The following is a 24,555-nucleotide window of genomic DNA, read 5'->3' on the forward strand; positions in this document are numbered from 1 at the left end:
CCGGGCGTCTTTCGGCAGAAGCCGCGCTAAGGAGAGCACTGTGAGCGGCTCAATCGTCTTTGCGCGAAGAAGCCGCTTCTTCGGCTCCGGGAGCCGGAGAGAGCGGCTGCTTCGGGAAGGTGAAGAAGGAAGCTGTACAACACTGGGATTGTGTGCGCAGCTTGCCAACTGATACAAAACAGTTCCTTTGCGCTCTCCTGACTTTTCCAATCACATGAACATTCGATTGGAAGCTGTTTTGGACAACTTTTCTTTTCTTCCTGCCAAACACTTGGCAGACCTCCGTGCAACGTCTAGAACACGATGGGAGATGTTTTCTGTGCTGGCACAGTTTTTCCTAGCCAGACATAGTGGAAAAGCGTTTTGCTAAGATGTAGATGAGAAGAGACGCTAAAGACGATGGTACGATGCTCTCCGGAGCTAAGAGCCGCTCCCGGGCGTCTTTCGGCAGAAGCCGCGCTAAGGAGAGCACTGTGAGCGGCACAATCGTCTTTGCGTGAAGAAGCCGCTTCTTCGGCTCCGGGAGCCGGAGAGAGCGGCAGCTTCGGGAAGGTGAAGAAGCAAGCTCTAAAACACTGGGATTGTGTGCGCAGCTTGCCAGCTGATAGAAAACAGTACCTTTGCACTCTCCTGACATTTCCAATCACATGAACATTCGATTGGAAGCTGTTTTGGACAACTTTTCTTCCTGCCAAACACTTGGCAGACCTCTGTGCAACGTCTAGAACACGATGGGAGATGTTTTCTGTGCTGGCACAGTTTTTCCTAGCCAGACATAGTGGAAAAGCTTTTTGCTGAGATGTAGATGAGAAGAGACGCTAAAGACGAAGGTACGATGCTCTCCGGAGCTAAGAGCCGCTTTCGGGCGTCTTTCGGCAGAAGCCGAGCTAAGGAGAGCACTGTGAGCGGCACAATCGTCTTTGCGCGAAGAAGCCGCTTCTTCGGCTCCGGGAGCCGGAGAGAGCGGCAGCTTCGGGAAGGTGAAGAAGCAAGCTCTAAAACACTGGGATTGTGTGCGCAGCTTGCCAACTGATAGAATACAGTACCGTTGCACGCTCCTGACTTTTCGATACACATGAACATTCGATTGGAATCTGTTTTGGACAACTTTTCTTTCCTTCCTGCCAAACACTTGGCAGACCTCCGTGCAACGTCTAGAACACGATGGGAGATGTTTTCTGTGCTGGCACAGTTTTTCCTAGCCAGTCATAGTGGAAAAGCTTTTTGCTGAGATGTAGATGAGAAGAGACGCTAAAGACGAAGGTACGATGCTCTCCGGAGCTAAGAGCCGCTCCCGGGCGTCTTTCGGCAGAAGCCGCGCTAAGGAGAGCACTGTGAGCGGCTCAATCGTCTTTGCGCGAAGAAGCCGCTTCTTCGGCTCCGGGAGCCGGAGAGAGCGGCTGCTTCGGGAAGGTGAAGAAGGAAGCTGTACAACACTGGGATTGTGTGCGCAGCTTGCCAACTGATACAAAACAGTTCCTTTGCGCTCTCCTGACTTTTCCAATCACATGAACATTCGATTGGAAGCTGTTTTGGACAACTTTTCTTTTCTTCCTGCCAAACACTTGGCAGACCTCCGTGCAACGTCTAGAACATGATGGGAGATGTTTTCTGTGCTGGCACAGTTTTTCCTAGCCAGACATAGCGGAAAAGCGTTTTGCTGAGATGTAGATGAGAAGAGACGCTAAAGACGAAGGTACGATGCTCTCCGGAGCTAAGAGCCGCTCCTGGGCGTCTTTCGGCAGAAGCCGCGCTAAGGAGAGCACTGTCAGCGGCACAATCGTCTCTGCGCGAAGAAGCCGCTTCTTCGGCTTTGGGAGCCGGAGAGAGCAGCAGCTTCGGGAAGGTGAAGAAGCAAGCTGTACAACACTGGGATTGTGTGCGCAGCTTGCCAACTGATAAAAAACAGTACCTTTGCACTCTCCTGACTTTTCCAATCACATGAACATTTGATTGGAAGCTGTTTTGGACAACTTTTTTTCCTGCCAAACACTTGGCAGACCTCCGTGCAACGTCTAGAACACGATGGGAGATGTTTTCTGTGCTGGCACAGTTTTTCCTAGCCAGGCATAGTGGAGAAGCTTTTTGCTAAGATGTAGATGAGAAGAGACGCCAAAGACGAAGGTACGATGCTCTCCGGAGCTAAGAGCCGCTCCCGGGCGTCTTTCGGCAGAAGCCGCGCTAAGGAGAGCACTGTGACCGGCACAATCCTCTGTGCGCGAAGAAGTCGCTTCTTCGGCTCCGGGAGCCGGAGAGAGCGGCAGCTTCGAGAAGGTGAAGAAGCAAGCTCTAAAACACTGGGATTGTGTGCGCAACTTGCCAACTGATAGAAAACAGTACCTTTGCACTCTCTTGACTTTTCCAATCACATGAACATTTGATTGGAAGCTGTTTTGGACAACTTTTCTTTTCTTCCTGGCAAAAACTTGGCAGACCTCCGTGCAACGTCTAGAACACCATGGGAGATATTTTCTGTGCTAGCACAGTTTTTCCTAGCCAGACATAGTGGAAAAGCGTTTTGCTAAGATGTAGATGAGAAGAGACGCCAAAGACGAAAGTACGATACTCTCCGGAGCTAAGAGCCGCTCCCGGGCGTCTTTCAGCAGAAGCCGCGCTAAGGAGAGCACTGTGAGCGGCACAATCGTCTTTGCGCGAAGAAGCCGCTTCTTCGGCTCTGGGAGCCGGAGAGAGCGGCAGCTTCGGGAAGGTGAAGAAGCAAGCTGTACAACACTGGGATTGTGTGCGCAGCTTGCCAACTGGTAGAAAACAGTACCGTTGCACTCTCCTGACTTTTCCAATCACATGAACATTTGACTGGAAGCTGTTTTGGACAACTTTTCTTCCTGCCAAACACTTGACAGACTTCCGTGCAACGTCTAAAACACGATGGGAGATGTTTTCTGTGCTGGCACAGTTTTTCCTAGCCAGACATAGTGGAAAAGCGTTTTTCTGAGATGTAAATGAAAAGAGACGCTAAAGACGAAGGTACGATGCTCTCCGGAGCTAAGAGCCGCTCCCGGGCGTCTTTTGGCAGAAGCCGCGCTAAGGAGAGCACTGTGAGCGGCACAATCGTCTTTGCGCGAAGAAGCCGCTTCTTCGGCTCTGGGAGCCGGAGAGAGCGGCAGCTTCGGGAAGGTGAAGAAGGAAGCTGTACAACACTGGGATTGTGTGCGCAGCTTGCCAACTGATAGAAAACAGTACCGTTGCACTCTCCTGACTTTTCCAATCACATGAACATTTGATTGGAAGCTGTTTTGGACAACTTTTCTTTTCTTCCTGCCAAACACTTGGCAGACTTCCGTGCAACGTCTAGAACACGATGGGAGATATTTTCTGGGCTGGCACAGTTTTTCCTAGCCAGACATAGTGGAAAAGCGTTTTGCTAAGATGTAGATGAGAAGAGACGCTAAAGACGAAGGTACGATGCTCTCCGGAGCTAAGAGCTGCTCCCGGGCGTCTTTCGGCAGAAGCCGCGCTAAGGAGAGCACTGTGACCGGGACAATTGTCTTTGCGCTAAGTAGCCGCTTCTTCGCCTCCGGGAGCAAGAGAGAGGGGCAGCTTCGGGAAGGTGAAGAACGAAGCTGTACAACACTGGGATTGTGTGCGCAGCTTGCCAACTAATAGAAAACAGTACCTTTGCACTCTCCTGACTTTTCCAATCACATGAACATTTGATTGGAAGCTGTTTTGGACAACTTTTCTTTTCTTCCTGCCAAACACTTGGCAGACTTCCGTGCAACGTCTAGAACACGATGGGAGATATTTTCTGGGCTGGCACAGTTTTTCCTAGCCAGACATAGTGGAAAAGCGTTTTGCTAAGATGTAGATGAGAAGAGACGCTAAAGACGAAGGTACGATGCTCTTCGGAGCTAAGAGCCACTCCCGGGCGTCTTTCGGCAGAAGCCGCGCTAAGGAGAGCACTGTGAGCGGCACAATCGTCTTTGCGCGAAGAAGCCGCTTCTTCGGCTCCGGGAGCCGGAGAGAGCGGCAACTTTGGGAAGGTGAAGAAGCAAGCTCTAAAACACTGGGATTGTGTGCGCAGCTTGCCAACTGATAGAAAACAGTACCTTTGCACTCTCCTGACTTTTCCAATCACATGAACATTCGATTGGAAGCTGTTTTGGACAACTTTTCTTTTCTTCCTGCCAAACACTTGGCAGACCTCCGTGCAACGTCTAGAACACGATGGGACATGTTTTCTGTGCTGGCACAGTTTTTCCTAGCCAGACATAGTGGAAAAGCTTTTTGCTGATATGTAGATGAGAAGAGACGCTAAAGACGAAGGTACGATGCTCTCCGGAGCTAAGAGCCGCTCGCGGGCGTCTTTCGGCAGAAGCCGCGCTAAGGAGAGCACTGTGAGCGGCACAATCGTCTTTGCGCGAAGAAGCCGCTTCTTCGGCTCCGGGAGCCGGAGAGAGCGGCAGCTTCGGGAAGGTGAAGAAGCAAGCTGTACAACACTGGGATTGTGTGCGCAGCTTGCCAACTGATAGAAAACAGTACCGTTGCACTCTCCTGACTTTTCCAATCACATGAACATTTGATTGGAAGCTGTTTTGGACAACTTTTCTTTTCTTCCTGCCAAACACTTGGCAGACTTCCGTGCAACGTCTAGAACACGATGGGAGATATTTTCTGGGCTGGCACAGTTTTTCCTAGCCAGACATAGTGGAAAAGAGTTTTGCTAAGATGTAGATGAAAAGAGACGCTAAAGACGAAGGTACGATGCTCTCCGGAGCTAAGAGCCGCTCCCGGGCGTCTTTCGGCAGAAGCCGCGCTAAGGAGAGCACTGTGAGCGGCTCAATCGTCTTTGCGCGAAGAAGCCGCTTCTTCGGCTCCGGGAGCCGGAGAGAGCGGCTGCTTCGGGAAGGTGAAGAAGGAAGCTGTACAACACTGGGATTGTGTGCGCAGCATGCCAACTGATACAAAACAGTTCCTTTGCGCTCTCCTGACTTTTCCAATCACATGAACATTCGATTGGAAGCTGTTTTGGACAACTTTTCTTTTCTTCCTGCCAAACACTTGGCAGACCTCCGTGCAACGTCTAGAACACGATGGGAGATGTTTTCTGTGCTGGCACAGTTTTTCCTAGCCAGACATAGTGGAAAAGCGTTTTGCTAAGATGTAGATGAGAAGAGACGCTAAAGACGATGGTACGATGCTCTCCGGAGCTAAGAGCCGCTCCCGGGCGTCTTTCGGCAGAAGCCGCGCTAAGGAGAGCACTGTGAGCGGCACAATCGTCTTTGCGTGAAGAAGTCGCTTCTTCGGCTCCGGGAGCCGGAGAGAGCGGCAGCTTCGGGAAGGTGAAGAAGCAAGCTCTAAAACACTGGGATTGTGTGCGCAGCTTGCCAACTGATAGAAAACAGTACCTTTGCACTCTCCTGACTTTTCCAATCACATGAACATTCGATTGGAAGCTGTTTTGGACAACTTTTCTTTTCTTCCTGCCAAACACTTGGCAGACTTCCGTGCAACGTCTAGAACACGATGGGAGATGTTTTCTGTGCTGGCACAGTTTTTCCTAGCCAGACATAGTGGAAAAGCTTTTTGCTGAGATGTAGATGAGAAGAGACGCTAAAGACGAAGGTACGATGCTCTCCGGAGCTAAGAGCCATTCGCGGGCGTCTTCCGGCAGAAGCCGCGCTAAGGAGAGCACTGTGAGCGGCACAATCGTCTTTGCGCGAAGAAGCCGCTTCTTCGGCTCCGGGAGCCGGAGAGAGCGGCAGCTTCGGGAAGGTGAAGAAGGAAGGTGTACAACACTGGGATTGTGTGCACAGCTTGCCAACTGATACAAAACAGTTCCTTTGCACTCTCCTGACTTTTCCAATCACATGAACATTCGATTGGAAGCTGTTTTGGACAACTTTTCTTTTCTTCCTGCCAAACACTTGGCAGACCTCCGTGCAACGTCTAGACCACGATGGGAGATGTTTTCTGTGCTGGCACAGTTTTTCCTAGCCAGACATAGTGGAAAAGCGTTTTGCTAAGATGTAGATGAGAAGAGACGCTAAAGACGATGGTACGATGCTCTCCGGAGCTAAGAGCCGCTCCCGGGCGTCTTTCGGCAGAAGCCGCGCTAAGGAGAGCACTGTGAGCGGCACAATCGTCTTTGCGTGAAGAAGCCGCTTCTTCGGCTCCGGGAGCCGGAGAGAGCGGCAACTTCGGGAAGGTGAAGAAGCAAGCTCTAAAACACTGGGATTGTGTGCGCAGCTTGCCAACTGATAGAAAACAGTACCTTTGCACTCTCCTGACTTTTCCAATCTCATGAACATTCGATTGGAAGCTGTTTTGGACAACTTTTCTTTTCTTCCTGCCAAACACTTGGCAGACCTCCGTGCAACGTCTAGAACACGATGGGAGATGTTTTCTGTGCTGACACAGTTTTTCCTAGTCAGGCATAGTGGAGAAGCTTTTTGCTAAGATGTAGATGAAAAGAGAAGCCAAAGACCAAGGTACGATGCTCTCCGGAGCTAAGAGCCGCTCCCGGGCGTCTTTTGGCAGAAGCCGCGCTAAGGAGAGCACTGTGAGCGGCACAATCGTCTTTGCACGAAGAAGCCGCTTCTTCGGCTCCGGGAGCCGGAGAGAGCGGCAGCTTCGGGAAGGTGAAGAAGCAAGCTGTACAACACTGGGATTGTGTGCGCAGCTTGCCAACTGATAGAAAACAGTTCTTTTGCACTCTCCTGACTTTTCCAATCACATGAACATTTGATTGGAAGCTGTTTTGGACAACTTTTCTTTTCTTCCTGCCAAACACTTGGCAGACCTCCGTGAAACGTCTAGAACACGATGGGAGATGTTTTCTGGGCTGGCACAGTTTTTCCTAGCCAGACATAGTGGAAAAGCTTTTTGCTGATATGTAGATGAGAAGAGACGCTAAAGACAAAGGTACGATGCTCTCCGGAGCTAAGAGCCACTCCCGGGCGTCTTTCGGCAGAAGCCGCGCTAAGGAGAGCACTGTGAGCGGCACAATCGTCTTTGCGCGAAGAAGCCGCTTCTTCGGCTCCGAGAGGCGGAGAGAGCGGCAGCTTCGGGAAGGTTAAGAAGCAAGCTGTACAACACTGGGATTGTGTGCGCAGCTTGCTAACTGATAGAAAACAGTACTGTTGCACTCTCCTGACATTTCCAATCACATGAACATTCGATTGGAAGCTGTTTTGGACAACTTTTCTTTTCTTCCTGCCAAACACTTGGCAGACCTCCGTGCAACGTCTAGAACACGATGGGAGATATTTTCTGGGCTGGTACAGTTTTTCCCAGCCTGACATAGTGGAAAAGCGTTTTGCTAAGATGTAGATGAGAAGAGACGCCAAAGACGAAGGTACGATGCTCTCCGGAGCTAAGAGCCGCTCCCGGGCGCCTTTCGGCAGAAGCCGCGCTAAGGAGAGCACTGTGAGCGGCACAATCGTCTTTGCGCGAAGAAGCCGCTTCTTCGGCTCCGGGAGCCGGAGAGAGCGGCAGCTTCGGGAAGGTGAAGAAGCAAGCTGTACAACACTGGGATTGTGTGCGCAGCTTGCCAACTGATAGAAAACAGTACCGTTGCACTCTCCTGACTTTTCCAATCACATGAACATTCTATTGGAAGCTGTTTTGGACAGCTTTTCTTTTCTACATGCCAAAAACTTGGCAGACCTCAGTGCAACGTCTAGAACACGATGGGAGATATTTTCTGGGCTGGCACAGTTTTTCCTAGCCAGACATAGTGGAAAAGCGTTTTGCTAAGATGTAGATGAGAAGAGACGCCAAAGACGAAGGTACGATGCTCTCCGGAGCAAAGAGCCGCTCCCGGGCGTCTTTCGGCAGAAGCCGCGCTAAGGAGAGCACTGTGAGCGGCACAATCGTCTTTGCGCGAAAAAGCCGCTTCTTCGGCTCCGGGAGCCGGAGAGAGCGGCAGCTTCGGGAAGGTGAAGAAGCAAGCTGTACAACACTGGGATTGTGTGCGCAGCTTGCCAACTGATAGAAAACAATTCCTTTGCACTCTCCTGACTTTTCCAATCACAAGAACATTCGATTGGAAGCTGTTTTGGACAACTTTTCTTTTCTTCCTGCCAAACACTAGGCAGACCTCCGTGCAACGTCTATAACACGATGGGAGATGTTTTCTGTGCTGGCACAGTTTTTCCTAGCCAGAAATAGTGGAAAAGCTTTTTGCTGAGATGTAGATGAGAAGAGACGCTAAAGACGAAGGTACGATGCTCTCCGGAGCTAAGAGCCGCTCGCGGGCGTCGTTCGGCAGAAGCCGCGCTAAGGAGAGCACTGTGAGCGGCACAATCGTCTTTGCGCGAGGAAGCCGCTTCTTCGGCTCGGGGAGCCGGAGAGAGCGGCAGCTTCGGGAAGGTGAAGAAGCAAGCTGTACAACACTGGGATTGTGTGCGCAGCTTGCCAACTGATAGAAAACAGTACCTTTGCACTCTCCTGACTTATCCAATCACATGAATATTTGATTGGACGCTGTTTTGGACAACTTTTCTTTTCTTCCTGCCAAACACTTGGCAGACCTCCGTGCAACGTCTAGAACACGATGGGAGATGTTTTCTGTGCTGGCACAGTTTTTCCTAACAGACATAGTGGAAAAGCTTTTTGCTGAGATGTAGATGAGAAGAGACGCTAAAGACGAAGGTACGATGCTCTCCGGAGCTAAGAGCCGCTCGCGGGCGTCTTTCGGCAGAAGCCGCTCTAAGGAGAGCACTGTGAGCGGCACAATCGTCTTTGCGCGAAGAAGCCGCTTCTTGGGCTCCGGGAGCCGGAGAGAGCGGCAGCTTCGGGAAGGTGAAGAAGCAAACTCTAAAACACTGGGATTGTGTGCGCAGCTTGCCAACTGATAGAAAACAGTACCGTTGCACTCTCCTGACTTTTCCAATCACATGAACATTCTATTGGAAGCTGTTTTGGACAACTTTTCTTTTCTTCCTGCCAAAAATTTGGCAGACCTCCGTGCAACGTCTAGAACACAATTGGAGATATTTTCTGGGCTGGCACAGTTTTTCCTAGCCAGACATAGTGGAAAAGCGTTTTGCTAAGATGTAGATGAGAAGAGACGCCAAAGAGGAAGGTACGATGCTCTCCGGAGCAAAGAGCCGCTCCCGGGCGTCTTTCAGCAGAAGCCGCGCTAAGGAGAGCACTGTGAGCGGCACAATCGTCTTTGCGAGAGGAAGCCGCTTCTTCGGCCCGGGGAGCCGGAGAGAGCGGCAGCTTCGGGAAGGTGAAGAAGCAAGCTGTACAACACTGGGATTGTGTGCGCAGCTTGACAACTGATAGAAAACAGTACCTTTGCACTCTCCTGACTTTTCCAATCACATGAACATTCGATTGGAAGCTGTTTTGGACAACTTTTCTTTTCTTCCTGCCAAAAACTTGGCAGACCTCAGTGCAACGTCTAGAACACGATGGGAGATATTTTCTGGGCTGGCACAGTTTTTCCTAGCCAGACATAGTGGAAAAGCGTTTTGCTAGGATGTAGATGAGAAGAGACGCCAAAGACGAAGGTACGATGCTCTCCGGAGCAAAGAGCCGCTCCCCGGCGTCTTTCAGCAGAAGCCGCGCTAAGGAGAGCACTGTGAGCGGCACAATCGTCTTTGCGCGAAAAAGCCGCTTCTTCGGCTCCGGGAGCCGGAGAGAGCGGCAGCTTCGGGAAGGTGAAGAAGCAAGCTGTACAACACTGGGATTGTGTGCGCAGCTTGCCAACTGATAGAAAACAATTCCTTTGCACTCTCCTGACTTTTCCAATCACAAGAACATTCGATTGGAAGCTGTTTTGGACAACTTTTCTTTTCTTCCTGCCAAACACTTGGCAGACCTCCGTGCAACGTCTATAACACGATGGGAGATGTTTTCTGTGCTGGCACAGTTTTTCCTAGCCAGAAATAGTGGAAAAGCTTTTTGCTGAGATGTAGATGAGAAGAGATGCTAAAGACGAAGGTACGATGCTCTCCGGAGCTAAGAGCCGCTCGCGGGCGTCGTTCGGCAGAAGCCGCGCTAAGGAGAGCACTGTGAGCGGCACAATCGTCTTTGCGCGAGGAAGCCGCTTCTTCGGCTCGGGGAGCCGGAGAGAGCGGCAGCTTCGGGAAGGTGAAGAAGCAAGCTGTACAACACTGGGATTGTGTGCGCAGCTTGCCAACTGATAGAAAACAGTACCTTTGCACTCTCCTGACTTATCCAATCACATGAATATTTGATTGGACGCTGTTTTGGACAACTTTTCTTTTCTTCCTGCCAAACACTTGGCAGACCTCCGTGCAACGTCTATAACACGATGGGAGATGTTTTCTGTGCTGGCACAGTTTTTCCTAGCCAGACATAGTGGAAAAGCTTTTTGCTGAGATGTAGATGAGAAGAGACGCTAAAGACGAAGGTACGATGCTCTCCGGAGCTAAGAGCCGCTCGCGGGCGTCTTTCGGCAGAAGCCGCGCTAAGGAGAGCACTGTGAGCGGCACAATCGTCTTTGCGCGAAGAAGCCGCTTCTTCGGCTCCGGGAGCCGGAGAGAGCGGCAGCTTCGGGAAGGTGAAGAAGCAAACTCTAAAACACTGGGATTGTGTGCGCAGCTTGCCAACTGATAGAAAACAGTACCGTTGCACTCTCCTGACTTTTCCAATCACATGAACATTCTATTGGAAGCTGTTTTGGACAACTTTTCTTTTCTTCCTGCCAAACACTTGGCAGACCTCTGTGCAACGTCTAGAACACGATGGGAGATGTTTTCTGTGCTGGCTCAGTTTTTCCTAGCCAGACATAGTGGAAAAGCTTTTTGCTGAGATGTAGATGAGAAGAGACGCTAAAGACGAAGGTACGATGCTCTCCGGAGCTAAGAGCCGCTTTCGGGCGTCTTTCGGCAGAAGCCAAGCTAAGGAGAGCACTGTGAGCGGCACAATCGTCTTTGCGCGAAAAAGCCGCTTCTTCGGCTCGGGGAGCCGGAGAGAGCGGCAGCTTCGGGAAGGTGAAGAAGCAAGCTCTAAAACACTGGGATTGTGTGCGCAGCTTGCCAACTGATAGAAAACAGTACCTTTGCACTCTCCTGACTTTTCCAATCACATGAACATTCGATTGGAAGCTGTTTTGGACAACTTTTCTTTTCTTCCTGCCAAACACTTGGCAGACTTCCGTGCAACGTCTAGAACACGATGGGAGATGTTTTCTGTGCTGGCACAGTTTTTCCTAGCCAGACATAGTGGAAAAGCTTTTTGCTGAGATGTAGATGAGAAGAGACGCTAAAGACGAAAGTACGATGCTCTCCGGAGCTAAGAGCCATTCGCGGGCGTCTTCCGGCAGAAGCCGCGCTAAGGAGAGCACTGTGAGCGGCACAATCGTCTTTGCGCGAAGAAGCCGCTTCTTCGGCTCCGGGAGCCGGAGAGAGCGGCAGCTTCGGGAAGGTGAAGAAGGAAGGTGTACAACACTGGGATTTTGTGCACAGCTTGCCAACTGATACAAAACAGTTCCTTTGCACTCTCCTGACTTTTCCAATCACATGAACATTCGATTGGAAGCTGTTTTGGACAACTTTTCTTTTCTTCCTGCCAAACACTTGGCAGACCTCCGTGCAACGTCTAGACCACGATGGGAGATGTTTTCTGTGCTGGCACAGTTTTTCCTAGCCAGACATAGTGGAAAAGCGTTTTGCTAAGATGTAGATGAGAAGAGACGCTAAAGACGAAGGTACGATGCTCTCCGGAGCTAAGAGCCGCTCCCGGGCGTCTTTCGGCAGAAGCCGCGCTAAGGAGAGCACTGTGAGCGGCACAATCGTCTTTGCGCGAAGAAGCCGCTTCTTCGGCTCCGGGAGCCGGAGAGAGCGGCAGCTTCGGGAAGGTGAAGAAGCAAACTCTAAAACACTGGGATTGTGTGCGCAGCTTGCCAACTGATAGAAAACAGTACCGTTGCACTCTCCTGACTTTTCCAATCACATGAACATTCTATTGGAAGCTGTTTTGGACAACTTTTCTTTTCTTCCTGCCAAAAATTTGGCAGACCTCCGTGCAACGTCTAGAACACAATTGGAGATATTTTCTGGGCTGGCACAGTTTTTCCTAGCCAGACATAGTGGAAAAGCGTTTTGCTAAGATGTAGATGAGAAGAGACGCCAAAGAGGAAGGTACGATGCTCTCCGGAGCAAAGAGCCGCTCCCGGGCGTCTTTCAGCAGAAGCCGCGCTAAGGAGAGCACTGTGAGCGGCACAATCGTCTTTGCGAGAGGAAGCCGCTTCTTCGGCCCGGGGAGCCGGAGAGAGCGGCAGCTTCGGGAAGGTGAAGAAGCAAGCTGTACAACACTGGGATTGTGTGCGCAGCTTGACAACTGATAGAAAACAGTACCGTTGCACTCTCCTGACTTTTCCAATCACATGAACATTCTATTGGAAGCTGTTTTGGACAACTTTTCTTTTCTTCCTGCCAAAAACTTGGCAGACCTCAGTGCAACATCTAGAACACGATGGGAGATATTTTCTGGGCTGGCACAGTTTTTCCTAGCCAGACATAGTGGAAAAGCGTTTTGCTAAGATGTAGATGAGAAGAGACGCCAAAGACGAAGGTACGATGCTCTCCGGAGCAAAGAGCCGCTCCCCGGCGTCTTTCAGCAGAAGCCGCGCTAAGGAGAGCACTGTGAGCGGCACAATCGTCTTTGCGCGAAAAAGCCGCTTCTTCGGCTCCGGGAGCCGGAGAGAGCGGCAGCTTCGGGAAGGTGAAGAAGCAAGCTGTACAACACTGGGATTGTGTGCGCAGCTTGCCAACTGATAGAAAACAATTCCTTTGCACTCTCCTGACTTTTCCAATCACAAGAACATTCGATTGGAAGCTGTTTTGGACAACTTTTCTTTTCTTCCTGCCAAACACTTGGCAGACCTCCGTGCAACGTCTATAACACGATGGGAGATGTTTTCTGTGCTGGCACAGTTTTTCCTAGCCAGAAATAGTGGAAAAGCTTTTTGCTGAGATGTAGATGAGAAGAGATGCTAAAGACGAAGGTACGATGCTCTCCGGAGCTAAGAGCCGCTCGCGGGCGTCGTTCGGCAGAAGCCGCGCTAAGGAGAGCACTGTGAGCGGCACAATCGTCTTTGCGCGAGGAAGCCGCTTCTTCGGCTCGGGGAGCCGGAGAGAGCGGCAGCTTCGGGAAGGTGAAGAAGCAAGCTGTACAACACTGGGATTGTGTGCGCAGCTTGCCAACTGATAGAAAACAGTACCTTTGCACTCTCCTGACTTATCCAATCACATGAATATTTGATTGGACGCTGTTTTGGACAACTTTTCTTTTCTTCCTGCCAAACACTTGGCAGACCTCCGTGCAACGTCTAGAACACGATGGGAGATGTTTTCTGTGCTGGCACAGTTTTTCCTAGCCAGACATAGTGGAAAAGCTTTTTGCTGAGATGTAGATGAGAAGAGACGCTAAAGACGAAGGTACGATGCTCTCCGGAGCTAAGAGCCGCTCGCGGGCGTCTTTCGGCAGAAGCCGCGCTAAGGAGAGCACTGTGAGCGGCACAATCGTCTTTGCGCGAAGAAGCCGCTTCTTCGGCTCCGGGAGCCGGAGAGAGCGGCAGCTTCGGGAAGGTGAAGAAGCAAACTCTAAAACACTGGGATTGTGTGCGCAGCTTGCCAACTGATAGAAAACAGTACCGTTGCACTCTCCTGACTTTTCCAATCACATGAACATTCTATTGGAAGCTGTTTTGGACAACTTTTCTTTTCTTCCTGCCAAACACTTGGCAGACCTCTGTGCAACGTCTAGAACACGATGGGAGATGTTTTCTGTGCTGGCTCAGTTTTTCCTAGCCAGACATAGTGGAAAAGCTTTTTGCTGAGATGTAGATGAGAAGAGACGCTAAAGACGAAGGTACGATGCTCTCCGGAGCTAAGAGCCGCTTTCGGGCGTCTTTCGGCAGAAGCCAAGCTAAGGAGAGCACTGTGAGCGGCACAATCGTCTTTGCGCGAAGAAGCCGCTTCTTCGGCTCGGGGAGCCGGAGAGAGCGGCAGCTTCGGGAAGGTGAAGAAGCAAGCTCTAAAACACTGGGATTGTGTGCGCAGCTTGCCAACTGATAGAAAACAGTACCTTTGCACTCTCCTGACTTTTCCAATCACATGAACATTCGATTGGAAGCTGTTTTGGACAACTTTTCTTTTCTTCCTGCCAAACACTTGGCAGACTTCCGTGCAACGTCTAGAACACGATGGGAGATGTTTTCTGTGCTGGCACAGTTTTTCCTAGCCAGACATAGTGGAAAAGCTTTTTGCTGAGATGTAGATGAGAAGAGACGCTAAAGACGAAGGTACGATGCTCTCCGGAGCTAAGAGCCATTCGCGGGCGTCTTCCGGCAGAAGCCGCGCTAAGGAGAGCACTGTGAGCGGCACAATCGTCTTTGCGCGAAGAAGCCGCTTCTTCGGCTCCGGGAGCCGGAGAGAGCGGCAGCTTCGGGAAGGTGAAGAAGGAAGGTGTACAACACTGGGATTTTGTGCACAGCTTGCCAACTGATACAAAACAGTTCCTTTGCACTCTCCTGACTTTTCCAATCACATGAACATTCGATTGGAAGCTGTTTTGGACAACTTTTCTTTTCTTCCTGCCAAACACTTGGCAGACCTCCGTGCAACGTCTAGACCACGATGGGAGATGTTTTCTGTGCTGGCACAGTTTTTCCTAGCCAGACATAGTGGAAAAGCGTTTTGCTAAGATGTAGATGAGAAGAGACGCTAAAGACGATGGTACGATGCTCTCCGGAGCTAAGAGCCGCTCCCGGGCGTCTTTCGGCAGAAGCCGCGCTAAGGAGAGCACTGTGAGCGGCACAATCGTCTTTGCGTGAAGAAGCCGCTTCTTCGGCTCCGGGAGCCGGAGAGAGCGGCAACTTCGGGAAGGTGAAGAAGCAAGCTCTAAAACACTGGGATTGTGTGCGCAGCTTGCCAACTGATAGAAAACAGTACCTTTGCACTCTCCTGACTTTTCCAATCTCATGAACATTCGATTGGAAGCTGTTTTGGACAACTTTTCTTTTCTTCCTGCCAAACACTTGGCAGACCTCCGTGCAACGTCTAGAACACGATGGGAGATGTTTTCTGTGCTGGCACAGTTTTTCCTAGTCAGGCATAGTGGAGAAGCTTTTTGCTAAGATGTAGATGAAAAGAGAAGCCAAAGACCAAGGTACGATGCTCTCCGGAGCTAAGAGCCGCTCCCGGGCGTCTTTTGGCAGAAGCCGCGCTAAGGAGAGCACTGTGAGCGGCACAATCGTCTTTGCACGAAGAAGCCGCTTCTTCGGCTCCGGGAGCCGGAGAGAGCGGCAGCTTCGGGAAGGTGAAGAAGCAAGCTGTACAACACTGGGATTGTGTGCGCAGCTTGCCAACTGATAGAAAACAGTTCTTTTGCACTCTCCTGACTTTTCCAATCACATGAACATTTGATTGGAAGCTGTTTTGGACAACTTTTCTTTTCTTCCTGCCAAACACTTGGCAGACCTCCGTGCAACGTCTAGAACACGATGGGAGATGTTTTCTGTGCTGGCACAGTTTTTCCTAGCCAGACATAGTGGAAAAGCTTTTTGCTGAGATGTAGATGAGAAGAGACGCTAAAGACGAAGGTACGATGCTCTCCGGAGCTAAGAGCCGCTCCCGGGCGTCTTTCGGCAGAAGCCGCGCTAAGGAGAGCACTGTGAGCGGCACAATCGTCTTTGCGCGAAGAAGCCGCTTCTTCGGCTCCGAGAGGCGGAGAGAGTGGAAGCTTCGGGAAGGTTAAGAAGCAAGCTGTACAACACTGGGATTGTGTGCGCAGCTTGCTAACTGATAGAAAACAGTACTGTTGCACTCTCCTGACATTTCCAATCACATGAACATTCGATTGGAAGGTGTTTTGGACAACTTTTCTTTTCTTCCTGCCAAACACTTGGCAGACCTCCGTGCAACGTCTAGAACACGATGGGAGATATTTTCTGGGCTGGTACAGTTTTTCCCAGCCTGACATAGTGGAAAAGCTTTTTGCTAAGATGTAGATGAGAAGAGACGCCAAAGACGAAGTTAGGATGCTCTCCGGAGCTAAGAGCCGCTCCCGGGCGCCTTTCGGCAGAAGCCGCGCTAAGGAGAGCACTGTGAGCGGCACAATCATCTTTGCGCGAAGAAGCCGCTTCTTCGGCTCCGGGAGCCGGAGAGAGCGGCAGCTTCGGGAAGGTGAAGAAGCAAGCTGTACAACACTGGGATTGTGTGCGCAGCTTGCCAACTGATAGAAAACAGTACCGTTGCACTCTCCTGACTTTTCCAATCACATGAACATTCTATTGGAAGCTGTTTTGGACAGCTTTTCTTTTCTTCCTGCCAAAAACTTGGCAGACCTCAGTGCAACGTCTAGAACACGATGGGAGATATTTTCTGGGCTGGCACAGTTTTTCCTAGCCAGACATAGTGGAAAAGCGTTTTGCTAAGATGTAGATGAGAAGAGACGCCAAAGACGAAGGTACGATGCTCTCCGGAGCAAAGAGCCGCTCCCGGGCGTCTTTCAGCAGAAGCCGCGCTAAGGAGAGCACTGTGAGCGGCACAATCGTCTTTGCGCGAAAAAGCCGCTTCTTCGGCTCCGGGAGCCGGAGAGAGCGGCAGCTTCGGGAAGGTGAAGAAGCAAGCTGTACAACACTGGGATTGTGTGCGCAGCTTGCCAACTGATAGAAAACAATTCCTTTGCACTCTCCTGACTTTTCCAATCACAAGAACATTCGATTGGAAGCTGTTTTGGACAACTTTTCTTTTCTTCCTGCCAAACACTAGGCAGACCTCCGTGCAACGTCTATAACACGATGGGAGATGTTTTCTGTGCTGGCACAGTTTTTCCTAGCCAGAAATAGTGGAAAAGCTTTTTGCTGAGATGTAGATGAGAAGAGACGCTAAAGACGAAGGTACGATGCTCTCCGGAGCTACGAGCCGCTCGCGGGCGTCGTTCGGCAGAAGCCGCGCTAAGGAGAGCACTGTGAGCGGCACAATCGTCTTTGCGCGAGGAAGCCGCTTCTTCGGCTCGGGGAGCCGGAGAGAGCGGCAGCTTCGGGAAGGTGAAGAAGCAAGCTGTACAACACTGGGATTGTGTGCGCAGCTTGCCAACTGATAGAAAACAGTACCTTTGCACTCTCCTGTCTTATCCAATCACATGAATATTTGATTGGACGCTGTTTTGGACAACTTTTCTTTTCTTCCTGCCAAACACTTGGCAGACCTCCGTGCAACGTCTAGAACACGATGGGAGATGTTTTCTGTGCTGGCACAGTTTTTCCTAGCCAGACATAGTGGAAAAGCTTTTTGCTGAGATGTAGATGAGAAGAGACGCTAAAGACGAAGGTACGATGCTCTCCGGAGCTAAGAGCCGCTCCCGGGCGTCTTTCGGCAGAAGCCGCGCTAAGGAGAGCACTGTGAGCGGCACAATCGTCTTTGCGCGAAGAAGCCGCTTCTTCGGCTCCGGGAGCCGAAGAGAGCGGCAGCTTCGGGAAGGTGAAGAAGCAAACTCTAAAACACTGGGATTGTGTGCGCAGCTTGCCAACTGATAGAAAACAGTACCGTTGCACTCTCCTGACTTTTCCAATCACATGAACATTCTATTGGAAGCTGTTTTGGACAACTTTTCTTTTCTTCCTGCCAAAAATTTGGCAGAACTCCGTGCAACGTCTAGAACACAATTGGAGATATTTTCTGGGCTGGCACAGTTTTTCCTAGCCAGACATAGTGGAAAACCGTTTTGCTAAGATGTAGATGAGAAGAGACGCCAAAGAGGAAGGTACGATGCTCTCCGGAGCAAAGAGCCGCTCCCGGGCGTCTTTCAGCAGAAGCCGCGCTAAGGAGAGCACTGTGAGCGGCACAATCGTCTTTGCGAGAGGAAGCCGCTTCTTCGGCCCGGGGAGCCGGAGAGAGCGGCAGCTTCGGGAAGGTGAAGAAGCAAGCTGTACAACACTGGGATTGTGTGCGCAGCTTGACAACTGATAGAAAACAGTACCGTTGCACTCTCCTGACTTTTCCAATCACATGAACATTCTATTGGAAGCTGTTTTGGACAACTTTTCTTTTCTTCCTGCCAAACACTAGGCAGACCTCCGTGCAACGTCTAGAACACGATGGGAGATGTTTTCTGTGCTGGCACAGTTTTTCCTAGCCAGAAATAGTGGAAAAGCTTTTTGCTGAGATGTAGATGAGAAGAGATGCTAAAGACGAAGGTACGATGCTCTCCGGAGCTAAGAGCCGCTCGCGGGCGTCGTTCGGCAGAAGCCGCGCTAAGGAGAGCACTGTGAGCGGCACAATCGTCTTTGCGCGAGGAAGCCGCTTCTTCGGCTCGGGGAGCCGGAGAGAGCGGCAGCTTCGGGAAGGTGAAGAAGCAAGCTGTACAACACTGGGATTGTGTGCGCAGCTTGCCAACTGATAGAAAACAGTACCTTTGCACTCTCCTGACTTATCCAATCACATGAATATTTGATTGGACGCTGTTTTGGACAACTTTTCTTTTCTTCCTGCCAAACACTTGGCAGACCTCCGTGCAACGTCTAGAACACGAAGGGAGATGTTTTCTGTGCTGGCACAGTTTTTCCTAGCCAGACATAGTGGAAAAGCTTTTTGCTGAGATGTAGATGAGAAGAGACGCTAAAGACGAAGGTACGATGCTCTCCGGAGCTAAGAGCCGCTCGCGGGCGTCTTTCGGCAGAAGCCGCGCTAAGGAGAGCACTGTGAGCGGCACAATCGTCTTTGCGCGAAGAAGCCGCTTCTTCGGCTCCGGGAGCCGGAGAGAGCGGCAGCTTCGGGAAGGTGAAGAAGCAAACTCTAAAACACTGGGATTGTGTGCGCAGCTTGCCAACTGATAGAAAACAGTACCGTTGCACTCTCCTGTCTTTTCCAATCACATGAACATTCTATTGGAAGCTGTTTTGGACAACTTTTCTTTTCTTCCTGCCAAAAATTTGGCAGAACTCCGTGCAACGTCTAGAACACAATTGGAGATATTTTCTGGGCTGGCACAGTTTTTCCTAGCCAGACATAGTGGAAAAGCGTTTTGCTAAGATGTAGATGAGAAGAGACGCCAAAGAGGAAGGTACGATGCTCTCCGGAGCAAAGAGCCGCTCCCGGGCGTCTTTCAGCAGAAGCCGCGCTAAGGAGAGCACTGTGAGCGGCACAATCGTCTTTGCGAGAGGAAGCCGCTTCTTCGGCCCGGGGAGCCGGAGAGAGCGGCAGCTTCGGGAAGGTGAAGAAGCAAGCTGTACAACACTGGGATTGTGTGCGCAGCTTGACAACTGATAGAAAACAGTACCGTTGCACTCTCCTGACTTTTCCAATCACATGAACATACTATTGGAAGCTGTTTTGGACAACTTTTCTTTTCTTCCTGCCAAACACTAGGCAGACCTCCGTGCAACGTCTATAACACGATGGGAGATGTTTTCTGTGCTGGCACAGTTTTTCCTAGCCAGAAATAGTGGAAAAGCTTTTTGCTGAGATGTAGATGAGAAGAGATGCTAAAGACGAAGGTACGATGCTCTCCGGAGCTAAGAGCCGCTCGCGGGCGTCGTTCGGCAGAAGCCGCGCTAAGGAGAGCACTGTGAGCGGCACAATCGTCTTTGCGCGAGGAAGCCGCTTCTTCGGCTCGGGGAGCCGGAGAGAGCGGCAGCTTCGGGAAGGTGAAGAAGCAAGCTGTACAACACTGGGATTGTGTGCGCAGCTTGCCAACTGATAGAAAACAGTACCTTTGCACTCTCCTGACTTATCCAATCACATGAATATTTGATTGGACGCTGTTTTGGACAACTTTTCTTTTCTTCCTGCCAAACACTTGGCAGACCTCCGTGCAACGTCTAGAACACGAAGGGAGATGTTTTCTGTGCTGGCACAGTTTTTCCTAGCCAGACATAGTGGAAAAGCTTTTTGCTGAGATGTAGATGAGAAGAGACGCTAAAGACGAAGGTACGATGCTCTCCGGAGCTAAGAGCCGCTCGCGGGCGTCTTTCGGCAGAAGCCGCGCTAAGGAGAGCACTGTGAGCGGCACAATCGTCTTTGCGCGAAGAAGCCGCTTCTTCGGCTCCGGGAGCCGGAGAGAGCGGCAGCTTCGGGAAGGTGAAGAAGCAAACTCTAAAACACTGGGATTGTGTGCGCAGCTTGCCAACTGATAGAAAACAGTACCGTTGCACTCTCCTGACTTTTCCAATCACATGAACATTCTATTGGAAGCTGTTTTGGACAACTTTTCTTTTCTTCCTGCCAAAAATTTGGCAGACCTCCGTGCAACGTCTAGAACACAATTGGAGATATTTTCTGTGCTGGCACAGTTTTTCCTAGCCAGACATAGTGGAAAAGCGTTTTGCTAAGATGTAGATGAGAAGAGACGCCAAAGAGGAAGGTACGATGCTCTCCGGAGGAAAGAGCCGCTCCCGGGCGTCTTTCAGCAGAAGCCGCGCTAAGGAGAGCACTGTGAGCGGCACAATCGTCTTTGCGAGAGGAAGCCGCTTCTTAGGCCCGGGGAGCCGGAGAGAGCGGCAGCTTCGGGAAGGTGAAGAAGCAAGCTGTACAACACTGGGATTGTGTGCGCAGCTTGCCAACTGATAGAAAACAGTACCGTTGCACTCTCCTGACTTTTCCAATCACATGAACATTCTATTGGAAGCTGTTTTGGACAACTTTTCTTTTCTTCCTGCCAAAAACTTGGCAGACCTCCGTGCAACGTCTATAACACGATGGGAGATGTTTTCTGTGCTGGCACAGTTTTTACTAGCCAGAAATAGTGGAAAAGCTTTTTGCTGAGATGTAGATGAGAAGAGACGCTAAAGACGAAGGTACGATGCTCTCCGGAGCTAAGAGCCGCTCGCGGGCATCTTTCGGCAGAAGCCGCGCTAAGGAGAGCACTGTGAGCGGCTCAATCGTCTTTGCGCGAAGAAGCCGCTTCTTCGGCTCCGGGAGCCGGAGAGAGCGGCAGCTTCGGGAAGGTGAAGAAGCAAGCTGTACAACACTGGGATTGTGTGCGCAGCTTGCCAACTGATAGAAAAAAGTACCGTTGCACTCTCCTGACTTTTCCAATCACATGAACATTTGATTGGAAGCTGTTTTGGACAACTTTTCTTCCTGCCAAACACTTGGCAGACTTCCGTGCAACGTCTAGAACACGATGGGAGATGTTTTCTGGACTGGCACAGTTTTTCCTCGCCAGACATAGTGGAAAAGCGTTTTGCTGAGATGTAAATGAGAAGAGACGCTAAAGACGAAGGTACGATGCTCTCCGGAGTTAAGGGGCGCTCCCGGGCGTCTTTCGGCAGAAGCCGCGCTAAGGAGAGCACTGTGAGCGGCACAATCGTCTTTGCGCGAGGAAGCCGCTTCTTCGGCTCTGGGAGCCGGAGAGAGCGGCAGCTTCGGGAAGGTGAAGAAGGAAGCTGTACAACACTGGGATTGTGTGCGCAGCTTGCCAACTGATAGAAAACAGTACCTTTGCACTCTCCTGACTTTTCCAATCACATGAACATTTGATTGGAAGCTGTTTTGGACAACTTTTCTTTTCTTCCTGCCAAACACTTGGCAGACTTCCGTGCAACGTCTAGAACACGATGGGAGATATTTTCTGGGCTGGCACAGTTTTTCCTAGCCAGACATAGTGGAAAAGCGTTTTGCTAAGATGTAGATGAGAAGAGACGCTAAAGACGAAGGTACGATGCTCTCCGGAGCTAAGAGCCGCTCCCGGGCGTCTTTCGGCAGAAGCCGCGCTAAGGAGAGCACTGTGAGCGGCACAATCGTCTTTGCGCGAAGAAGCCGCTTCTTCGGCTCCGGGAGCCGGAGAGAGCGGCAACTTCGGGAAGGTGAAGAAGCAAGCTCTAAAACACTGGGATTGTGTGCACAGCTTGCCAACTGATAGAAAACAGTACCTTTGCACTCTCCTGACTTTTCCAATCACATGAACATTCGATTGGAAGCTGTTTTGGACAACTTTTCTTCCTGCCAAACACTTGGCAGACCTCTGTGCAACGTCTAGAACACGATGGGAGATGTTTTCTGTGCTGGCACAGTTTTTCCTAGCCAGACATAGTGGACAAGCTTTTTGCTGAGATGTAGATGAGAAGAGACGCTAAAGACGAAGGTACGATGCTCTCCGGAGCTAAGAGCCGCTCGCGGGCGTCGTTCGGCAGAAGCCGCGCTAAGGAGAGCACTGTGAGCGGCACAATCGTCTTTGCGCGAGGAAGCCGCTTCTCCGGCTCGGGGAGCCGGAGAGAGCGGCAGCTTCGGGAAGGTGAAGAAGCAAGCTGTAAAACACTGGGATTGTGTGCGCAGCTTGCCAACTGATAGAGAACTGTACCTTTGCACTCTCCTGACTTTTCCAATAACATGAATATTTGATTGGAAGCTGTTTTGGACAACTTTTCTTTTCTTCCTGCCAAACACTTGGCAGACCTCCGTGCAATGTCTAGAACACGATGGGAGATGTTTTCTGTGCTGGCACAGTTTTTCCTAGCCAGACATAGTGGAAAAGCTTTTTGCTGAGATGTAGATGAGAAGAGACGCTAAAGAAGAAGGTACGATGCTCTCCGGAGCTAAGAGCCGCTCCCGGGCGTCTTTCGGCAGAAGCCGCGCTAAGGAGAGCACTGTGAGCGGCACAATCGTCTTTGCGCGAAGAAGCCGCTTCTTTGGCTCCGGGAGCCAGAGAGAGCGGCAGCTTCGGGAAGGTTAAGAAGCAAGCTGTACAACACTAGGATTGTGTGCGCAGCTTGCTAACTGATAGAAAACAGTACCGTTGCACTCTCCTGACTTTTCCAAACACATGAACATTCGATTGGAAGCTGTTTTGGACAACTTTTCTTTTCTTCCTGCCAAACACTTGGCAGACCTCTGTGCAACGTCTAGAACACGATGGGAGATATTTTCTGGGCTGGTACAGTTTTTCCTAGCCTGACATAGTGGAAAAGCGTGTTGCTAAGATGTAGATGAGAAGAGACGCCAAAGACGAAGGTACGATGCTCTCCGGAGCTAAGAGCCGCTCCCGGGCGCCTTTCGGCAGAAGCCGCGCTAAGGAGAGCACTGTGAGCGGCACAATCGTCTTTGCGCGAAGAAGCCGCTTCTTCGGCTCCGGGAGCCGGAGAGAGCGGCAGCTTCGGGAAGGTGAAGAAGTAAGCTGTACAACACTGGGATTGTGTGCGCAGCTTGCCAACTGATAGAAAACAGTACCGTTGCACTCTCCTGACTTTTCCAATCACATGAACATTCTATTGGAAGCTGTTTTGGACAGCTTTTCTTTTCTTCCTGCCAAAAACTTGGCAGACCTCCGTGCAACGTCTAGAACACGATGGGAGATATTTTCTGGGCTGGCACAGTTTTTCCTAGCCAGACATAGTGGAAAAGCGTTTTGCTAAGATGTAGATGAGAAGAGACGCCAAAGACGAAGGTACGATGCTCTCCGGAGCAAAGAGCCGCTCCCCGGCGTCTTTCAGCAGAAGCCGCGCTAAGGAGAGCACTGTGAGCGGCACTATCGTCTTTGCGCGAAGAAGCCGCTTCTTCGGCTCCGGGAGCCGGAGAGAGCGGCAGCTTCGGGAAGGTGAAGAAGCAAGCTGTACAACACTGGGATTGTGTGCGCAGCTTGCCAACTGATAGAAAACAATTCCTTTGCACTCTCCTGACTTTTCCAATCACAAGAACATTCGATTGGAAGCTGTTTTGGACAACTTTTCTTTTCTTCCTGCCAAACACTAGGCAGACCTCCGTGCAACGTCTATAACACGATGGGAGATGTTTTCTGTGCTGGCACAGTTTTTGCTAGCCAGACATAGTGGAAAAGCTTTTTGCTGAGATGTAGATGAGAAGAGACGCTAAAGACGAAGGTACGATGCTCTCCGGAGCTAAGAGCCGCTCCCGGGCGTCTTTCGGCAGAAGCCGCGCTAAGGAGAGCACTGTGAGCGGCACAATCGTCTTTGCGCGAAGAAGCCGCTTCTTCGGCTCCGGGAGCCGGAGAGAGCGGCAGCTTCGGGAAGGTGAAGAAGCAAACTCTAAAACACTGGGATTGTGTGCGCAGCTTGCCATCTGATAGAAAAAAGTACCGTTGCACTCTCCTGACTTTTCCAATCACATGAACATTCTATTGGAAGCTGTTTTGGACAACTTTTCTTTTCTTCCTGCCAAAAACTTGGCAGACCTCCGTGCAACGTCTATAATACGATGGGAGATGTTTTCTGTGCTGGCACAGTTTTTCCTAGCCAGAAATAGTGGAAAAGCTTTTTGCTGAGATGTAGATGAGAAGAGATGCTAAAGACGAAGGTACGATGCTCTCCGGAGCTAAGAGCCGCTCGCGGGCATCTTTCGGCAGAAGCCGCGCTAAGGAGAGCACTGTGAGCGGCACAATCGTTATTGCGCGAAGAAGCCGCTTCTTCGGCTCCGGGAGCCGGAGAGAGCGGCAGCTTCGGGAAGGTGAAGAAGCAAGCTGTACAACACTGGGATTGTGTGCGCAGCTTGCCAACTGATAGAAAACAGTTCTTTTGCACTCTCCTGACTTTTCCAATCACATGAACATTTGATTGGAAGCTGTTTTGGACAACTTTTCTTCCTGCCAAACACTTGGCAGACTTCCGTGCAACGTCTAGAACACGATGGGAGATGTTTTCTGGGCTGGCACAGTTTTTCC

The sequence above is a fragment of the Melospiza melodia genome (assembly GCF_035770615.1).
Source record: "Melospiza melodia melodia isolate bMelMel2 chromosome W unlocalized genomic scaffold, bMelMel2.pri SUPER_W_unloc_1, whole genome shotgun sequence".
NCBI classification, from domain to species: domain Eukaryota; kingdom Metazoa; phylum Chordata; class Aves; order Passeriformes; family Passerellidae; genus Melospiza; species Melospiza melodia.